This window comes from Zonotrichia leucophrys, chromosome 1 (genome assembly GCF_028769735.1).
Source record: "Zonotrichia leucophrys gambelii isolate GWCS_2022_RI chromosome 1, RI_Zleu_2.0, whole genome shotgun sequence".
Classification (NCBI taxonomy): Eukaryota; Metazoa; Chordata; class Aves; order Passeriformes; family Passerellidae; genus Zonotrichia; species Zonotrichia leucophrys.
This window is the reverse complement of record NC_088169.1, coordinates 38,142,420-38,160,674: the sequence shown is the minus strand read 5'-3', so window position 1 is coordinate 38,160,674 and position 18,255 is coordinate 38,142,420.

The following is an 18,255-nucleotide window of genomic DNA, read 5'->3' as shown; positions in this document are numbered from 1 at the left end:
GTTTTTATTTCCTTAACTTTCATTAAAGTTAAAAGATTTCACAAAAAACAGCAGAAGAAAGAGACAACTCTGAAAAAAAATGTCTCCATGCTTTTGAATAAGAAGATTTCTTTCGGAAAGAATCACTTTGAATGAAAGGTTTCCTCATATTTATATATTTATATTTATAAATACATAAATATATAATATTTCCTCATATTTATATACTCATATATATAAAGGTTTATATGAGTTTCCTGTCTGTTGATGAGTTGTCTGCTTTTGGTCTTCATTATTATTTGTACCCACATGTTAAGACATTTAAGACAAATTTTGGAATACATTACTCATTCTTAACACAAAGCTTGGTTGTGAACACTGCAGAATTCTGGCCATGAGATTTGAAGCTGACTTGTAAAAATTTTCTTTAAAACATTCTCATGAAAAAGAATTAATTATATAAACCAAAAATTTGGTAGCAAATATTTGTTAGCCTTTTCTGCCCATACAAAATTAGAAACAGATTTTATTTTTTATTATTGTTTCATCTCAGAATTGCTTCCATAGAAAACTGTGCTGGTGACTGGAAAAAAAACCCAAACCAAAACAAAAACCACACTAAATTATATCAGAATTTGAAAAGAAAAAGAATGAATTATAAAAAAGTAACCAAGTTTTTCATTAATTATGAGGGAAAAGAACCAATTATCAACTCTTTGCCCTTTTCTTCCTGCCCTGAGTTCCCTTAAGGGCAACCTTTTTTCTTCTTCTGCCTTGATCATAGGCACTTTTTCCTAAAGCTATTCTTAGGGTATTGGAAGTCCAAGAGTATAAGTGCTTTGTAGATATTCCCATTCCTGACTTCCAAAGTGGTTGTTTCACTGGCCAGGACCAGCAACAACCTGGAGATGTCTCTGGAGATGTAATTGCTAACACATCTCTTGTTTTCCTGCATCTGTTCGCTTCCGTGTGAGCACTGTCACAGTTGGGTCTCAGGGTCAGATGGAGACATTCCTCAACTTTAACCATCCAACCTGCAGGATTAAGAATGAAGAACTGGCAAATACAATCACCAGGGTTTTCCTTACATTTAGTGGGGATAGAGTGGCACGTCTTCGTAATGGTGAATATTTTGCTGCAGTGACTATGACAAGTTAATTGAGTGATTATTTCATTTATTTTAGTATTTAAGCTGGGTGCATAAAGTACAGTGGTAGAATCTGGGAGCAAGTGAATGAATACATGATTGTTGCAAATCATGCACTCCAAAATAATTTGAAACCTAAATAACTCCTTTCAAGGAAAACAAAGAATGAAGCCTTTCTGAACAAGGCCATGTAAAATAAGCAAATTCCAGAAATATAATGTATAAGAATTTATTTTTATATGAAAAAATGTTGCTTGAATGATGCATATAATAAAATGCATATCATAAAATATTTTGTAGCACGAAGGGGAGTGATAAATCTGTACTGTCCTCTGAAAATTGAAATAAATATTATTTAATTAGATGCTTATTTTTACATAGAATCCTGTTTAAACTGAGTTAAAAACAGTTTAAAAATACTTATTTCAAGGAGAGTCTGGAATTGCTTAAGTATTTTGCAGCATCACTGGATGGAGGGTAATCATGAGGGAACCATTCAATGACCTTCAATGACAGGCTTCCACAAACTTTCTAGAGCAGTGAATATTTACTCCTCCTATGCAAGCAGAGTAGCTGTAGCAGCAAGGACTGAGGGAGCCGTGACCAAAATACTGTTTATTAAATGCATGTGTTTTTGCCTCTGGGCAACCAATGAAGCAAATAACTAAAAAGTTTCCCCATCAGGGTTTCCCTTATAGCTGCTTTTTTTTTTCTCAAGGCTGGAGGTCTTGGGAGCAGCCATTTCTTACAAATTAACAACCTCTCTCTTCTTTGTGGCACTTTAAGCACACACCATTACCCTGCCCTTAATTCTTTGTAGTGAGATTTAAAAGTCCTATAAAATATTGGAAGAAAGAATTTGAAAAAATTCCATTAAATAAATGTGATACATGTATCTTAGAGGGCATGACTTGCATGAATTTACAGAATATACAACTTGCTTATGGAAATTACTTACCTTTTTGGACCTTTTACAGTCATTATGGCTTCCTAAAAGGAAATTAATATTTTATGGTATGAATTTAGATGGGGTTTAAGGGTGCTTTTTGTTATTTGAGGCTCTACTTTGTGTTTTAATTTGTTTATATCTGCATATTTATTATTATATATTTCATAGAGCAGTAGCAACAGTATTTATTTTAGATTGTTCTTGTGAATATCCTAGTTACCATATATTAAAAAAAAAAAAAATCAGTCTAGGGAGGGCAAATCATCAGTGCAGTGTAGATGATCATTTTGTCCTGGAGAGTTGGACTAAAGACACTCTCTGAGGGCTTGGTAATGGGATCAGAAGCTTTTCACAGTCACCCTTTCCAATCTAAGCCGAGGCCAAAAGCAACTGAGAATTGTTTCCTTCTATTTGGTTTTCCTCCCTTGTTGATCTCATAACAGAGCAGTACTGACTGCAATATAAATTTAAAATTTATAAATTTTAAAATTACAAATTATTGGACATCCATAGTGATCAGCACTAGCCAAAATCTGACTGTCAAATTGAGGAGATGGTCTTCGAAGTAGAGTGGCCTTTTATTTCAAGACATATTCTTTGAATAAAAATGAAGTACATTAGGAAATGAGGACTATTGTGAGATTACACTAAGTTATGTAATAAAACCTCAATTAATAAGTAAAGGCATTCAAGTTACAAGTCTTTAATTGCAGTATTTTTAACTTGCACTAGAATCCAATGAAAAAATCCAACCTCATAATTTCATGCTTGAAACTCATGCAATTTCATTAGCAGATTATTTCTGGCTGTTCTTACTATATGGTCAACAGAGTTATGCAAAGGCTGAACTGAAACACCAATGTTCAGTGTCCACAGTATTTTCATACTGTACAACATGGTACATAATAAATCTGAATAAAACCTACTGCACTATATTGAAACCCATAATTTCAAAAGAATGCATTTTTCCCTAAATAATTTAAAGTAATATGGTAAAATCAATATTTAATCTTTCCAGTGCTATTATACACTGGGGGAGGAACTGGATATATAGTTCAGTCTGATAGAATGGTAGAACAAATATACAAACTATACAGTTCACTAGAGGGTCTCAAGTAGTTGCATGTGAATTACAAGGAAATAGGGAAGTAGACCTTACGCTGGAAAGTCAGTTTAGGATGATTTTTTTAGGAGGGTAAGGCATTCTGGTAACAGCACAGAGAGGTAGACATTCATCTGGGAACAGATAAACCATCTTCTGGAAAGTATATCAAGCTATATTGCCTTTCTTAAGAGGTTCAGAGACCAGTTAGGAACTGGATTCTGAGATAGTTTATCTCAAATAAAAATCAAGACTCTTGACTTCCTCTTAACTATACTGGTTTGCCCAAGCTGAATATTTTTTCAAGCGTAAAGAAGGATCTGTATGAAAAACGCAGCAAGTCTGGAGCCCACAAACTACTATAATGTTTGTAAACATTCCAGAAGGGTTATCTGAGGGCATGGAAGGATTGAAAAACACAGTACTGAATAAATCTATAGCTCTTAGATATTGGTTTTATGAATCTACCAGGCTCAATGTGTCATAGCGTTCTTTTACCAAAGTTTCCAGATGTGTACTTTTTTGTAAAGCGGAAGTTTCATCAAGGTGATTCCCAAGGTCTGTGGTTAATGACTCTTCACAGAGAAGTTGGAAGTTGCTGCATTATTTGGAGTTGGGAGGGTGAAGTTGAAGACTGCGTAACAAACACTCAGATGCTGCAACTGACCCTGTCCAATGTCCTGCTCTAATAAGATACCTCCAGTAAATCATGCTGTCTGCATTATCACAACTGTTTCCTAAAAGAACATGTGTGAATTAGGAGCTTCATTGAGGAATTCCTCTTATTTTACCATTTAAAGAAAAACAGTACAGTAATTCTAAATATAAATATAGCCCTTCTGCCTTTGAGTGCCCTACAGTCATTTCAATCAGTCTGGTGACAGAAATATCTTGCAGAGTTAGCACTAGTAAATTAAGATTCCCAGTGATAAATAATTTCTATCCATGGCAACATTTTTAGCATGCCAGATAGAACAAAGTTGAAATATATTTTATATTCTTTGGTTGACAAAAATAGTGAAATGAAACACGAAAATATGCACTGTGTGTACTGTTTCCATTAGTTGGTTCAGACATGTCTTTGCTTTCCACAAATGTCAGATTGCCTGAAAATACACCAGTACCAATGGCAGAATATCTTCTGAGAATATTGACTCTTCCCTTGAAAAGTTAGAGCCACTCAGGCTCGTGTGTACATGTTAATGGGGTCTTCTCCTGCTTTGCCACAAGCACGCCTGTGATCCTGTCACAGTAAATAGACATAACCCAAGCTAAACCCTTTCATCTAACAAAAGCATCTCTGCAGATGGGCTGGGACAGGAAAGCACACCAGTGTCTTTGTAGCCTTGATCCCCCTGTAGTATAACATGTGATGGTGCATATGTTTCCAGCCTGTGCTGGGGAACTGGCCACACAACAACAGAGCTTTTTATCCATTATTGTGGCACAGCATTTTTTGAGGCTGGAGTTCTTGTGCAACCGTGGGAAATGTGAGTGCAACTAGTTAGGATGGAATGAATATCTGTTACGTGCTGCTTCTTAAAAGACTGTGAAATGTTTTTAAAGAGAAACCAGTACACAGAGAAGACTCTTGAAGACAGGATACTTTGGAAACTGTTGTAGACCCCCAAAAGGAAAAATGGGTTCTGAAAAGTATAGTGGAAACAAACACAGACCATCTTCACTTTGCTAATTATTTCATATAATTTCATTACTCTGAGTGCAGAACGCCATTTAAGATGATAATTAGTATTGTATAAGGGTCTGTAAATTTTTTTTTTTAAGACTTTTGCATCACTTTCTTTTCCAGTTGGCCCCAGCTTACAATGAAACCTGCAAAGGCTGTAACTACCAAAGGTTACGGAGGTTCTGCATGTAAGTGCTATAACTATTAGGTCTAGGAAGGACAGACACAGACATCAGACTAATTTGAGGGACAGACACATTGCTCCTAGCATGTCTCATATTTTCTCTTATATTCAGGGGATGCCACTGCTGATGAAATAACTTTCTTAAATTGAAAGTGGCTTATAAAATTCAAGGGCAAAAAAACTGAGGCGATAATGGATTTGTAGGCAACTTTATAACTTGAAATATCTATAATAATCTTGAATTTTACCTCCCAAAAAAACAAACTGCTATTTTGCTCTAAACATGCTTTTCTCAGATTTTGATTTTTAGAGATGTTGTGTGATGTTCTGATCCTTTAAAAAGGGAATATTAAAAAACAGTACATTTGTAACAAAGAAGACAGGACTAAGTCACTAGTGACTTTATCTTCACACTGCAGTTCCAGCTACACAATCACAGTACATTTTCACACAGCTAATTGATATAACCAGGCAAGACATGTATAATTTGCTGTAATTTGTTATGATGCAGACATAAGTAATAGTCTCTAAGCAGAAAACATGTTTTCTTACATGCTGAACTTCCCTGAAGAAAAACGTTCTAGGGCACCAGCTCTGCCTGCATCTGCGTTCATGTGCACTGCTGGAATGTACCAACATCCACTCAGTATCCCTTTTTCTTTTTTTTTTTTTTTTTTTTTTGTGGAAATGGTATTTAGTCGAGGTGTCTAAATGGATTTCACTCTGAGATATGGCTGAGGCTTACACCCACGAGAAGGAGTCAGGAAGAGCTTCTGTGGCTCAGCTGTAGCCCATTTGTCCCATCTTTTCTGAGAGAAAAGAGAAAATTTTCATTCTCAGGAGAGGCTGAAGAAGTTTTTAAATTTTTCTGATATTTACAAAAACAAATAGTTAAATTTAAAGTAGATTTATGGCTACTGAGTGCTTTAAAACAGACCACTTCCTCAAACTATTACTACATGGAGAGGGTGTTAGCTTCACCTGCTCTACCAATTTTCTCAGGACAGTATGAAAGTAACAGTTCTTGGTTTTTCCTGAGAGTGGGAATTACTTTGTTAACCCTCAATGAGTTTGAAAAGCAAGCACTTTCTCTACTCTGCACATACCCTTATAAATAAAAATCTTGCAGTACTTAGATCCACGTAAATTTATATTCTAGGAATATCTATGAAATAACTAAAGGACAAATGATCTTCCAGTTTTATTTCTACAACTTTAATGAACAGAGTAGGGTTGCATTACACAGCTGCAAGTGAGTAAGGAGTGCTGTCACTGCTGAGCCACAGAATTTCTCTTAGGAAATATTTATCTTATAATGTGGCACTTGACTGCAGGATAGTCTGAATCATCTTGCGTACATGCAGTAGTGGCAAGGATATAATTCTTGATCTTTTTTTCCTATGCCTGCTCTGCCCATCAGTAGAAAAAGATATAGCTCCTCTTTCTTCTGTCCTCAGTCATAATCATATATCCAGGAATAACCTTTTATATAATATCTAGAAATACACTGGAAATAATAAGTATGTGATACAAACCAATAAAAGGTTCTGTAGGAGAAAGTATAGAATCAAACTTCATAATGCATATTTTTACTAAGTCTAAGTAACCTTAATGCTCAGGTAACACAGCTCATCATCTTTTCAATGCATCCTACATCTTCATGAGCAGTATATTGTAAAAATTTACAATATGAAGATGTTAATTATGTAGCATAGTATGTGTAAAATACTCTGAAGTCAATTTGAAAATAAAATCAGAGAATAATTTATTGTTTACATAAATAAGCAGGTTTCTTTAAGAGAATGTAATCACCTACCAGAATACGCATAAGTGCAGGAGGCAAACTTTCATCAGCAGTGTGCCAGTCTGCCTTCCATGGGAACAGAGCCATGTCTGTATTTCATACTTCTAAACTACATGATGTTATTGACTGATGCAGCCTGGATGCATGCTGGCTGTTCTGTGAGCCCTTCACAAGGGATGCAGGGAGAATTAGTCTCATTCATGTTTTTGTTCACAAAGCTGAGGATAAGCAGTGGAGATGCAGCTCAAATTAAAGCAGATCTGTGGGTGACCCATGGGCAAATGTAATGTCTGCACCTTAAGGCATGCCAGGCTGAGCTCAGTGCTGGCATTCACTCTCTGTAATATTCAGTTTTCAGTAGGGTCATGTAGGACATGCAGTAACATTTAGCTTGACCATTCCACTCTTCGTTTAAAGGATTCTTAACCCAAGAGGACATGGGATTTTTATTTTTCTAGTTGTGCCATAGTGTTGAATGCCATGGTGTTCATATGGGTCTGTTAAAATATTGAGTCAGTTCTTTGTGATGTTTTAGCAAGAGTTCATGGCCAATAGCAGTAGGTCCAAGCACAAAGTGGAAGGCAAGCACCTGTCTTATTTCAACACTTAACCTGATAATAAAAAGGGCAAGAAGGTGTCTTATTCATCCTCTTCTCTGGTCATCTTGCACATCTTGGTGCAAACCTCAGAGCAGGACAGACCTGGAAAGCTAAAACCAGCAGAAAATAGACTGTGTGATTAGTATTACAATGTATATTCTGGGGCAAGAAGCCTTGCCTCAGTCTTACGACAGGAGTACAATGTTGATAAACATGCTGGTGTAGTTTCAAAGGGACCTGAATTAAACCCTGCAAAATAAAAAATGTGTCTCAATCGGCAGCTGTGGTCAGAGGTCCCTGGAGTCACTTCAGTGCACATTCAGGTACATAGTCTGTCATCTTGAGTCACAGAAGCTATGCTTAAGCCATAGTCTAAATGAAACCAGGAAACATGTCCAGGCACTGGAAGCCTTTTACATATGTTGTTGCATTGTTAGAATAATCTCTGCCATACTTTTTCTTTGTTTTGCTGTCAAAAAAAAAAAAATCTTGGTAATATTTTTTGATTTATGTTATTGGCTCACTTGGAACAGGCATGATAATCTCTTTTGAAGACTGAGAGAGCTTGATGGTATGGGTGAAGCCAAACCATGATGAATGGTCTCAGGGCTAGACTATAGAAGCAATGTAAAATTATCGATATATTTGCAGCCTGTTTTTTTCCAATGGAACATTTATTGCTAAAAGGGAAGTTTCATTAAAATTGACACATTGTCAATTGACAAGACATTTCATGCTCACACTAAAGTCTATTTGGAGCCAAATGTGGCAAAGAATATGAAGGACAGCAAGAAGGTGTTCTTTAAGTACATCATTAGCTAAAAAGCTAAAGACTTGGGTATATGCAGGCCAGGTGCTGAATGGGGAAAGGAACTGGTGACAAACACCACATCAACCTGATAGCCTCCCATGGTGAGATGATTGGCTCAGTGGTGAACCCTGTTTGTCTTGTCTTTAACAAGATTTTTGGCAATGTCTACCATAACTTCCTCATAAGCAAGTTTGTGAAACATGGGCTAGAAAAATGGAAGAAAACTCATTTAAAAATTGATGGAATTTTGGAGCTCAGAAGATTATTATCAGTGGTATGGAGTTCATTTGGGTGCCAGGCATAAATGGTGTAACACAGAATTTAATACTACTGCCAGTATTCTTTCATATATTTTTTATTAATGTAGACAATAAAGCAGAAAGCACATTCAACAAGTCTTCCAATTAAACAGAAGTGAAATTTTCTGATTAATTGGGCAAATATTGTCAAGACACAAACAGTGGAAGTGACACGTGACAGAAACATAAAAGCAAATTTAGTAGTGACATAGCTGAATTCTCTGTTTCTTAAAAGAGGAAAGACATGAAAGGTCTCCTCCATCTCAACAGATCTCTTTGACTTCAGTGTCGTCTACATCATACTAATCATGTACTTGGTGCAGGCATCAGCTATAGATGCAAAGAATTACCCAGAAAGATAAATTTTTAAATTTTGTAGAGATTCTTTTGAATCTAGTAATATAGTAATAGAAAGTAAAGCCCCAGTCCTTTTGACAAGACAAAAGGATCTAAGAAATGAATACTTGAGGAGTAATATCAGAAGATAATAACCTGAAGAAATTTTATGCCAATGATGTGTCTCCCTAGAGGTAAATAAGGCAAATATCTATAGCCAGCTGGATATCCCATAGATAGTTGAGGCTTCAATCAGAACCTCTTACAGTGAAAAAGATTTCCTAGAATATCACAGACATGCAGTCCCAGGTGTTTAAAGCATAGAGAAACATATGCAAAATCTACGATTTGTCTGCCAGCTACCTAAGAAAGCAGCTCCAATTTTTGTTCTTACAGTAAGGACTGTTTGTCCTGGGTCAGAGCAAATCTGGGAGAGAATCTCCAAAGAGGTTCTTGTAGGAAAACAGATTCAATTGGCCCCTCCCCCCCCAAATGGTGTGGGAGAAACTATCTCCTTGGGAGAAAAGTGGAAAAAACCTGTTTATTAAACAATAAAACCTAAACAATATTAAACAATAAAACCCCTTGCCACTTCAAAAGAGATGACAAACTGAGAAAGCCCCGGGTTGCGGCTCAGCTCACTCAGTCTCTGATCAGTCCCTCAGTGCTGGAATTGTTGCAGGCCAGGCCCGGCCTGGTGGGCCACAGCTGCAGCTGCCGGTGCTCTCCTGGGCGTTCAGTCCAGAGCAGCTTCAAGAGGTCCAAAGAAAAGGGAAAAAAAAACAGTCCAGGGAACTTCTTTGCCTCAGATAGCTAAACTAACTAAAAGCAAAAGAGAGTTCTGTCCCGCTGTCTCTCTGTCCGCAGACAACACAGTCCAGGAGCAGGAATGTGGAGGAGTGGAGTGCAGTGTCTGAAAACAAACGGCGAGCTTCTTCTCTCCCCCCCTTCACTCTCTGGAACATCATAAAGGTGCAAAATTTATTATTCAGCATAAACAGAACGAGATGATTTGGGATAAAAGCACCATATAGTCAATCCAGGACATTGTTTATTTGGGAAAGCTTTGAATCTAGAAAAAGTTCTTGACATAGCATCAAATTCTGTATTTCAGTTTTATATTAAGCCTATGACAACTTTCTTCTAGAGTTAAAATAGACATAAAATATACTATTCACTAGGTGTGCTAACATTTTGCAGTCTCAGAAGTGTTTTTGTGTGAAGTTCAAGGTGTCCAGTTCAGCATGATTTAAAAGATACCTCTGAACTTTTCTAGATGAATAATACAACTTCATCTCCCTGTTCTCCCTGTTTGTATTTTCCAGTTTTGTTACGGTGGATATTTCAGACAGACGTTTGTACTGTTTCTGAACATCCTAATGGTGAGCACTGTATGATTTGAGGGCCTATATAAGTGGCTTTTAGTGCACAGCAGCCTCAAGATGCAAGCCCTTCAGGGAGAGGAAATGTGTCCTTTGTGTTTCACAAACATAAGTGCACAGAACATACTGAGAAATGGCATGTACACAAAGTGATCAGTTCATAGACAGTCTTTTTGGACATGAAGCATTGAAAAAAATTGAATTTCTGTTCACAAGATTCTGCCTCCTGTGCTGGACAGAATAGTTGGAAAATATAGTGATGTTCTCATCCTCAACAGGACCAATATTTTGAGCAGCAGGAACTTTTCACCTTTTGGGGAAGGACAAATCTCATCCTTTAATGATACTGTGAAAATGTTAAGCAGAGTGGAAAGACGGAGAGCCATGACATCCTTGGACTGGAGAATGAGCATTAAAAATGTGCAGAAAGTTTCATAAATTATTAAAAAGGAGAAGAGATGAGAAGAAGCAGGGAATAAACATTTGCTACAACTAATGATGTGGAAATCTCAATCAACAAGCTGGCAAACTGGTTAAAGAGGAACCTTTAGACAGGGGCAATCTTTGAGTTGTGTAGTAAAAGAAATATAAAAAACAAAAAAGCAGAGGTTTTAAAAAAATTTAGGGTATAGCAATTAAACTCTATCTGCAGCCATTCAAACTGCATAAAGCTTTTGCAGTTCTTGCAATAGTGGGGCTATCTCAATGCCTTGAACAAAGTAGTAAGAAGGAGGGACCTGTGCATGAGTGACATGCACCTGAGTTAGGAAATACAGAACAGAGTGCTTCTGGAGATGAGCACTTTGAGGTAAAACTTATTGAATTGGAATATGTCTTAGGGTTTAAGTTGGCCAAATCAGTGAAGTTTCTGGTTCGTAGATATAATTTTATTTTGTTAAGACATCAAAGCCACCCAGAATGAGTATAGAGAAGTTGTCAGAGTAAGGTGAAATGAGACAAGGAAGTCCAAGGCCCATCTGGAATTAAATCTGGCCAAAGATATCAAGGACAACGAGAAGAGATTTTTCAAATATATAATTAACAAAAGGAAAACAAAGGATAATGTGAGCCCATTACTAAAGGAAGTGGGGAAGCTGTTAACAGAGGACATAGAGAAGGCAGACTTAGAGAATATCTTTTTTGTCTCAGTTCACTTGCAAGACCAGCCATCAAAATTCACCACCCAAGAAGATCAGGATAAAGCAATGGTGGAAAGAAAACTTTCTCTTGGTCAAGGAGGCTTGGGATAGGGATCACCCTAAGCAAAAAAGACATACAACTCCATGGGCCCTGATGGGATGCATCCACTAGTGATGACAGAGCTGTCAGACACCACATCTGGGTGACTCACTACCAGCTTTGAAAGGTTGTAGAGATCAGGAGAGGTGTCAGACTGCTGGGAGAAAGCAAATGTCACCCTGGTCTTCAAAGAGGGTCAGAAGGAGGATCCAGAAAATCTCAACTTCAGCAAGGATTTATCGTATCAGCTATAAGCAAACTCAGGAAGTGTGGACTGGATGAGTAGACAGTGAGGTTGATTTAGAACTGGCTGAATGGCAGAGCAAAGAGGGCTGTAACCAGTGACACAGGGTCTTGTTAGAGCCCTGTCATTTGCCTTGACACCCAAAGTTCCATACTGGGCCCAGTATTGTTTGACTTGTTCATCAGAGACTTGGATGAAGGGATGGATGCCTCCTTAGCAAATTTAGTGGCAACACAAAGATGTGGGGACTGGCTGATATCCCAGAAGACTGTGCAGCCCTTCATAAGGAGCTTGACAGGCTGGAGAGATGGGCAGAGAACTGTCTGAAATTCAGCAAAAGAAAATGCAGGGTCCTGCCCCTGAGTAAGAATAACACCAGGCACCAGGACAGGCTGGGGGCCAGCCTGCTGGAAAACAGCTCTGTGGAGAAGGACCTGGGGGTCCTGGTGGACAGCAAGCTGTCCCTGAGGTGGCAGTGAGCCCTTGTGGCCAAGAAGGCCAATGGTATCCTCAGCTGCATTGGGAAAAGCACTGACAGCAGGTCGAGGGTGGTGGTCCTGCCCCTCTACTCAGCCCTGGTGAGGCCACATCTGGAATGTCCACTCCTGGACTCCTCAGTACAAGAAAGACAGGAGCTCCTGGAGCAGGTCCAGCATAGGGCAACAAAGATTATATGGGGACTGGACTGGAGCATCTCTTTTATGGGTAAAGGCTGAGGAAGCTGGGGCTGTTCAGCCCAGCTGAAGAAACATCTAAGAGGGGCCCTCATCAATGTTTTTAAATATGTGACAGCAGGTTGTCAAGAGGATGGAGCCAGGCTCTGCGCAGTGGGCTAAGCAATAGCGTGAGAGGAATGGGCAGAGACTGATGACCATTTTTCACCTGAATATGAGGATGAGCTTTACTGTGCAGGTGAACATGAAATGGAGAAGATTGCCCATAGAGGTTGCGGAGTCCCCCTCACTGGAGATATTCAAGAACCATCTGGATGCAATTCTGTGTCATGTGTTCTAGGATGACCCTGCCTGAGCATGGAGGTTGGACCAGATGCCCCACTGTGATCCCTTCCAACATGACATATTCGGTGATTCTGTGATACTATGGGGTTAACTGGTGGATAACTCCCTGCCTTTTTTTTTTTTGAATCCATGAGCCTATGACTATATTTCCTCTTCCCAGTCCAGCCGAGGTGGGGAACGATGGAATACCTGACATGGTGGGCACCTGACATGTAACCAGGGTCAATCCATCATGAATTTTTATAGAGGAAGATTGGGTAAAAATCGGGAAAATTTCTACATAATGTTCTGTGAGTCTGGCTCAGTTTAGCAGAAGCCTACAGAAATCGAATTGTTTCATGGAAAAAGAAATAGATTAGGATTTTTATGCTTCCCAGCTGGAAAGTAGAGATCGGTTAAGAAGAGCCTGATGGCCTTTCCATATTTCCTTTGGGGAATACACACAGTAATTAGTTGTTTGAGTAATTGCATAGCTGTCTGAAAGAAATGGAACATGTGGAATCCAGGTGAAATTTAAAAGCAAATGAAGGCTAAAACTAGATTTACAAAGCCCTTGATGATAAAGGTTTAACAGATTTTTTTTTTTTAATATAAAGAATGTAAAGGAAGGAGAATGTAGAAGCCACACTAGGGCTATGCCACCATAGCTGGGGGCAGGTCTTCTACATTGAGGGTAGCTCAGAAAAGCTACAAGTAAGCTCTTTCAGAAATAAATCAGTTTTCGTGTTAACAGTAGGGATTTTTTTTTAAAAAAAGAACTGCAGATTTTGAAGCTTTGGCAAATGAGAAACAGGACTTGCTGGAGAGACCAGAACAAAAGATGGATGTTTACATAGCTTTTCTATCAGTGAGAAAAAGGACTGCTCCTGGGATCTGTGAAGATTGTTGAAGAATTTTATGAGATTCATTTATTCACTTTCTGCAGTGTATTCAAGGGCATTCAAAGATATGTTGAGCAAAAGAACATTAAGATATCTACCATATAAAGGCCTTCACACTGCTTTCTTTCTTTGGTAAAAATTAAGATTTAGAGAATGCTAGAGACCTGAATCTATGTGAAATAGATTACAAAATTTTGATTCTGTTTTAACAGAGAGACTGGGAAATAAAGTATCAAGGCAATTACTACATCTCAGCTACTCTAATACCTTTAAAATGTAATGAAATGTACCTTCTGCCTGTTAAACTTCCACTACAAGACTCTTGACTTTCTCAATATTTACTACAGATCTAACTTGACATTCAACAGTTGTTCCTGCCTAGAAGGACACAGATTTTTTCCAAAAATTAACTTCAGTAACAATATCTGACACTGCTGCATTCATTGCCAGTATCCTGATGGAATAAGGTCACCTGTGCTGTAAGAAAAACAGGAGAAGGAAAACGTAGTATCGTGCTGCATTTCTGCAGTTCAAAATTAAGCAGTGTCATGTCCTTGGCTGCTGATCCATAAACCTGTAGGTCTCTAGTGGATGAAGAGTGCAGGTGCACTGTCAATCACCACCTACCAGGCCTATCTCACTATTGTCTGGCTTTACATGCAAACACTATCTTTTAATGAGATCTCAGCTATTAGAAATCCTTCCAAGCTGTGCTAGTATTCCAGTTCTTCAGGCATTCAACTATTTTGATTACTCTAGCCTCTATCAGCGTATTGGATTTGTTGTGTCACATGAGAGAGCAGGGAAAGACAGGGGGACAGGTGTGGCCAGGGCACTGCAGTCAGCCCCATGTCTCATCCACTTCTTCCTCACTATGTGAACTGACAACAGTAATCTTTCTACTGCTTTCAGGCAGTCCGGATATTGCAACCTTACATTTATTGCATCCCAAAATATTACTTGACCTTTGCTATAATATAAAGCTGTAGCACCAAGAAGTCTTCAGTGATGCCCTGGTATACGAGTACCATACCTGCAGATAATAGAAGACAATCTCTTTGTACAGACAAGACAGTGGCCTCATGACTCACTTAAGTGATTTTATTGTACTTCTTCTCTTGGTTAGTCTAGGGTCAGTCCAGGCTTCTGTGAGAAAATCTAAATATTTAACCCAAATTTGTTGAAACCTCATTTAGTATCTTAACCATAGTGACTTTTTTCTTTCACAGACAGTATATTTGCTTTCTGTTTTTTTAGAGACTGCTTTAAAGACAGGATAAATTATAAAATGGAGCCACAAGTATTTGGAAAGCAAAAAGCTCAAGGACACACATACAGTAGCTCTCAACCTGCAGTGGTGTGGGGGACATTTTTCGACTGATACTCCAAGTGCAGAATTAGCATAATCAGCAATCATTCCTCCAGAGTCTCTGGACTCTGTGATGCTCTTGCTGTGAGTAGAATGTGCTCCAGCATGCTGTGCTCCACTCACGGAGAAAATGAGAGATTCATAGGGACCATGGATTAATGATCTCCTGTTGGCCAGCTTCATTTGTGTAGGTAGCAGCAGGTAAGTTGCAGCCGAGGAAAAGTTTCAATTCATGTATTGAATTTTAAAGGCAATGTCTGTCCTTCGAGTGTATGTTAGCACGATTCCCTCTGCAGTGTAGCTGAGTACTGTTAATGAAATCACTGCTGGCTTTTTATGTTTTACTGCTGTTGACATTTTTGCAGCTGTTAGAGAAATGACTCAAGGCCAATAAGTTCTAGGTAATTTTTCATTTATGAGACATTTTCTCCTCTGCATACTCACTCCTGACTTTTATTTTTATTAATTTCTTATTGTACCTGAGGATCACTGTAATATTTAATAGGAATTTTATAACTTGCAGAGAGATAGGGTTATTATCTGAAACTACCTTTACCAACTTGACGCCTATTTAGACAGGGCCAAATTCTCCCACTCTGCAAGTGTGTGAGAGTGTGTAAACCCTCTTTTGTGCAAGTTGCTTGGGGCATTTTGCATGCTTTTGCTTCAAAACATTTATATTTTTGGTTGCTTGAATTTGTATTATGAATCTAAAGCTTACATTGTATTGGCTTACTAGAAGTGGTAGAAATAGGACACACCATCAACTGCAAATAGTGGCATTTTGGATTTGCATTTTTGGGTTTTGACCTTCAGAGTGTTAACTGATCATTAAATAAACAGTTTGTACTTCAAAATCTTCTTGAGCTATTTAAGAAACATCTGTTCTTGAATAGTGTTGATGAGATTAGGGTGATGCTTAAATATACACAGAAGAATATGTTTCATAACCTTTAAATAACCTCAATATCTCTGTGTTTGAAAAATGGAATACCATGATTTAATCCTAATCAATCAAAAACTCATTTTTGTTGATTCAGCTTCCTGAGTGACTTGGCAAGATTGCTAAAATGGGCAGTGTTAAGAGATTACAGTCCAGTTTGAAATGAACTGTAGTTTGATACTGCCTGACCATTTCTGCCCTATCCATATGGTATGTTCTACCTTTCAATAGTAATTATCATATAATTCCATACATGTCAGGTTAGAATAGTTAATAGAACTAAATGGCTCATTTCCCTCTTTCCTTCATTTAATCTCCAAGGTTTATTATCCCCAGTAGAGAGATGGAGAGGGATATCCGTTGCAAGAAATTGTCCATAGTGTTTTCAAATGAGATTGCATGGAGGTGTATAGATTTTTGTGTAATTACTCATCTACATTTTTCCTGCTAAACTTTATTACTCATGCTGCCTTTGATCTCACTAACAGAATTGTTTCAAGAAATGAGAGACACTTTAAAATGTTTGCTTTCTGAATCAATGCACATAGATCTGATCAAATAAAAAATGAGTATTCTTGCCATTCATGTATTCTCTAAATCAATGCAGGTTTGGTTCTGGCTCTGCCAATGTTACTGAAGTCCCTGCTCAGAGACTGATTTTGCTGGGTCCCAAGGCAGGTGATGCAGGATGACCCACCTCCCAGTGCAACCTCCTCTTCAAAGTGCTGGACATATTAATGTTACCTATTAGCTGGTCCAGGTCTCCTCTGTGGCCCTGTGACCCAGCAGGCCTTTAATTACTAGATTATTTTGGTTTGAAATACATAAAGATGAAGATATTACAGTCTGATTATAAGGTTTTTATGTAGAATAGGTAGGAGCACATCCTTCAGTGTCTCAAAATGTAATAATGGCACATAAGTGTGTTTGAGCCTAGAAAGGTGCCTGGGATAATCCTAGGGGATGTGGGAAAACACAAACCTTTAATTACCTCATCACAACAAGCTGCAGTCCTGCAGACGAGAGCAAACTATCCCTCAACCATACCTGGCTTTGTCTCAGAGGATGTGTTAATTCCAAAGAAGACAGTGAGTGGTGGTCTGTCTGAACTATCAAACTGAGAACACATGAATTACTATACATGCTAAATGCTAGTGTCTTAATAAAAGAATGGTACTATAATGGTTATTCAGATCCTAAGATGCTTCCTATGTGGAGCTTGGAGAGAAGAAATAACATCTATTATTATGAATAAAGTTTGGTGTATAATATTTTTTATTATAAGCCTATTATAACTTCTCCAAACATGAATAACTTTGGCATAAGTTTTTCCATATTTTAAGTAATTTTATTTTAATGCTTCAGTAAAAATGTCTCTGTCATATAAAATGCAAATTACTTTGAGAGAAGAAAAACATTTTTCTTTTAAAAATAATATTACAATTTGCTTCTTTGAAGTGTTCTAGTGCCTTTGGGCTTAGGAACAGGAGAACTACTTTGTCAGTGTGCTTTTCTTCTATGCTTATGAAAATACAGCTAACTTGGAAAAAATTATTAGACTCTGAAAAGCTACAGGTTCACATACAATGAAGCATGCCATCAAGAAGCCTGCTGTTGAATTTTCTGTGTGCTCAGGTGCAGAGAAAGCTCACAAGCCTCACAGACCTTGATCCTGGATGAGGTACAACAGCTGAAACCACAACTTTGGTAGTGGTGCAGCAGGGCTTGGTAGGGGTCATAGGGGTTTCGGATTTTCTGGTGATTTCTTACTTCTGGATCCATCATGTTCAGATGGGGATGGTTGAGCAGAGCAGTGTCTTCATAGATAAGTGGTCTGTCCTTTCCTTCTCCTCCCATTCTCTGGTAGCTTTTACACACAAAGAATAATTTATTTTCATTAGCTATGCTTTGCATCAGGAGCTCTCGGTTCAAATTTCCAGTTTAAAAGACCTGAAATGACATCTTTTCATCTCCAAAGTCATCCCGAAGTAATGAATTATTTGTTAATTTAGAGATAGATTTTCTTTTTAAAGAATCCTTTATCTTTTATTTTAAAAGATACTTTACCCACACGACTGAGATTAGATATACCCTTTTGTTTCAGCCTTTGTGTCATGCTGAAAATATATTAATTTTTCCCATTATATTTTTATATCTCCTTTATTCATTGCACAGCCTGGATGCCGAATGAAAATCAAAGCAGTAATAAAAGCAAATACGGTTTGTCATTAGGATGAAAGCTAACTAGCCTGTCTGGATTTGCCACCATTGTCTACATAGT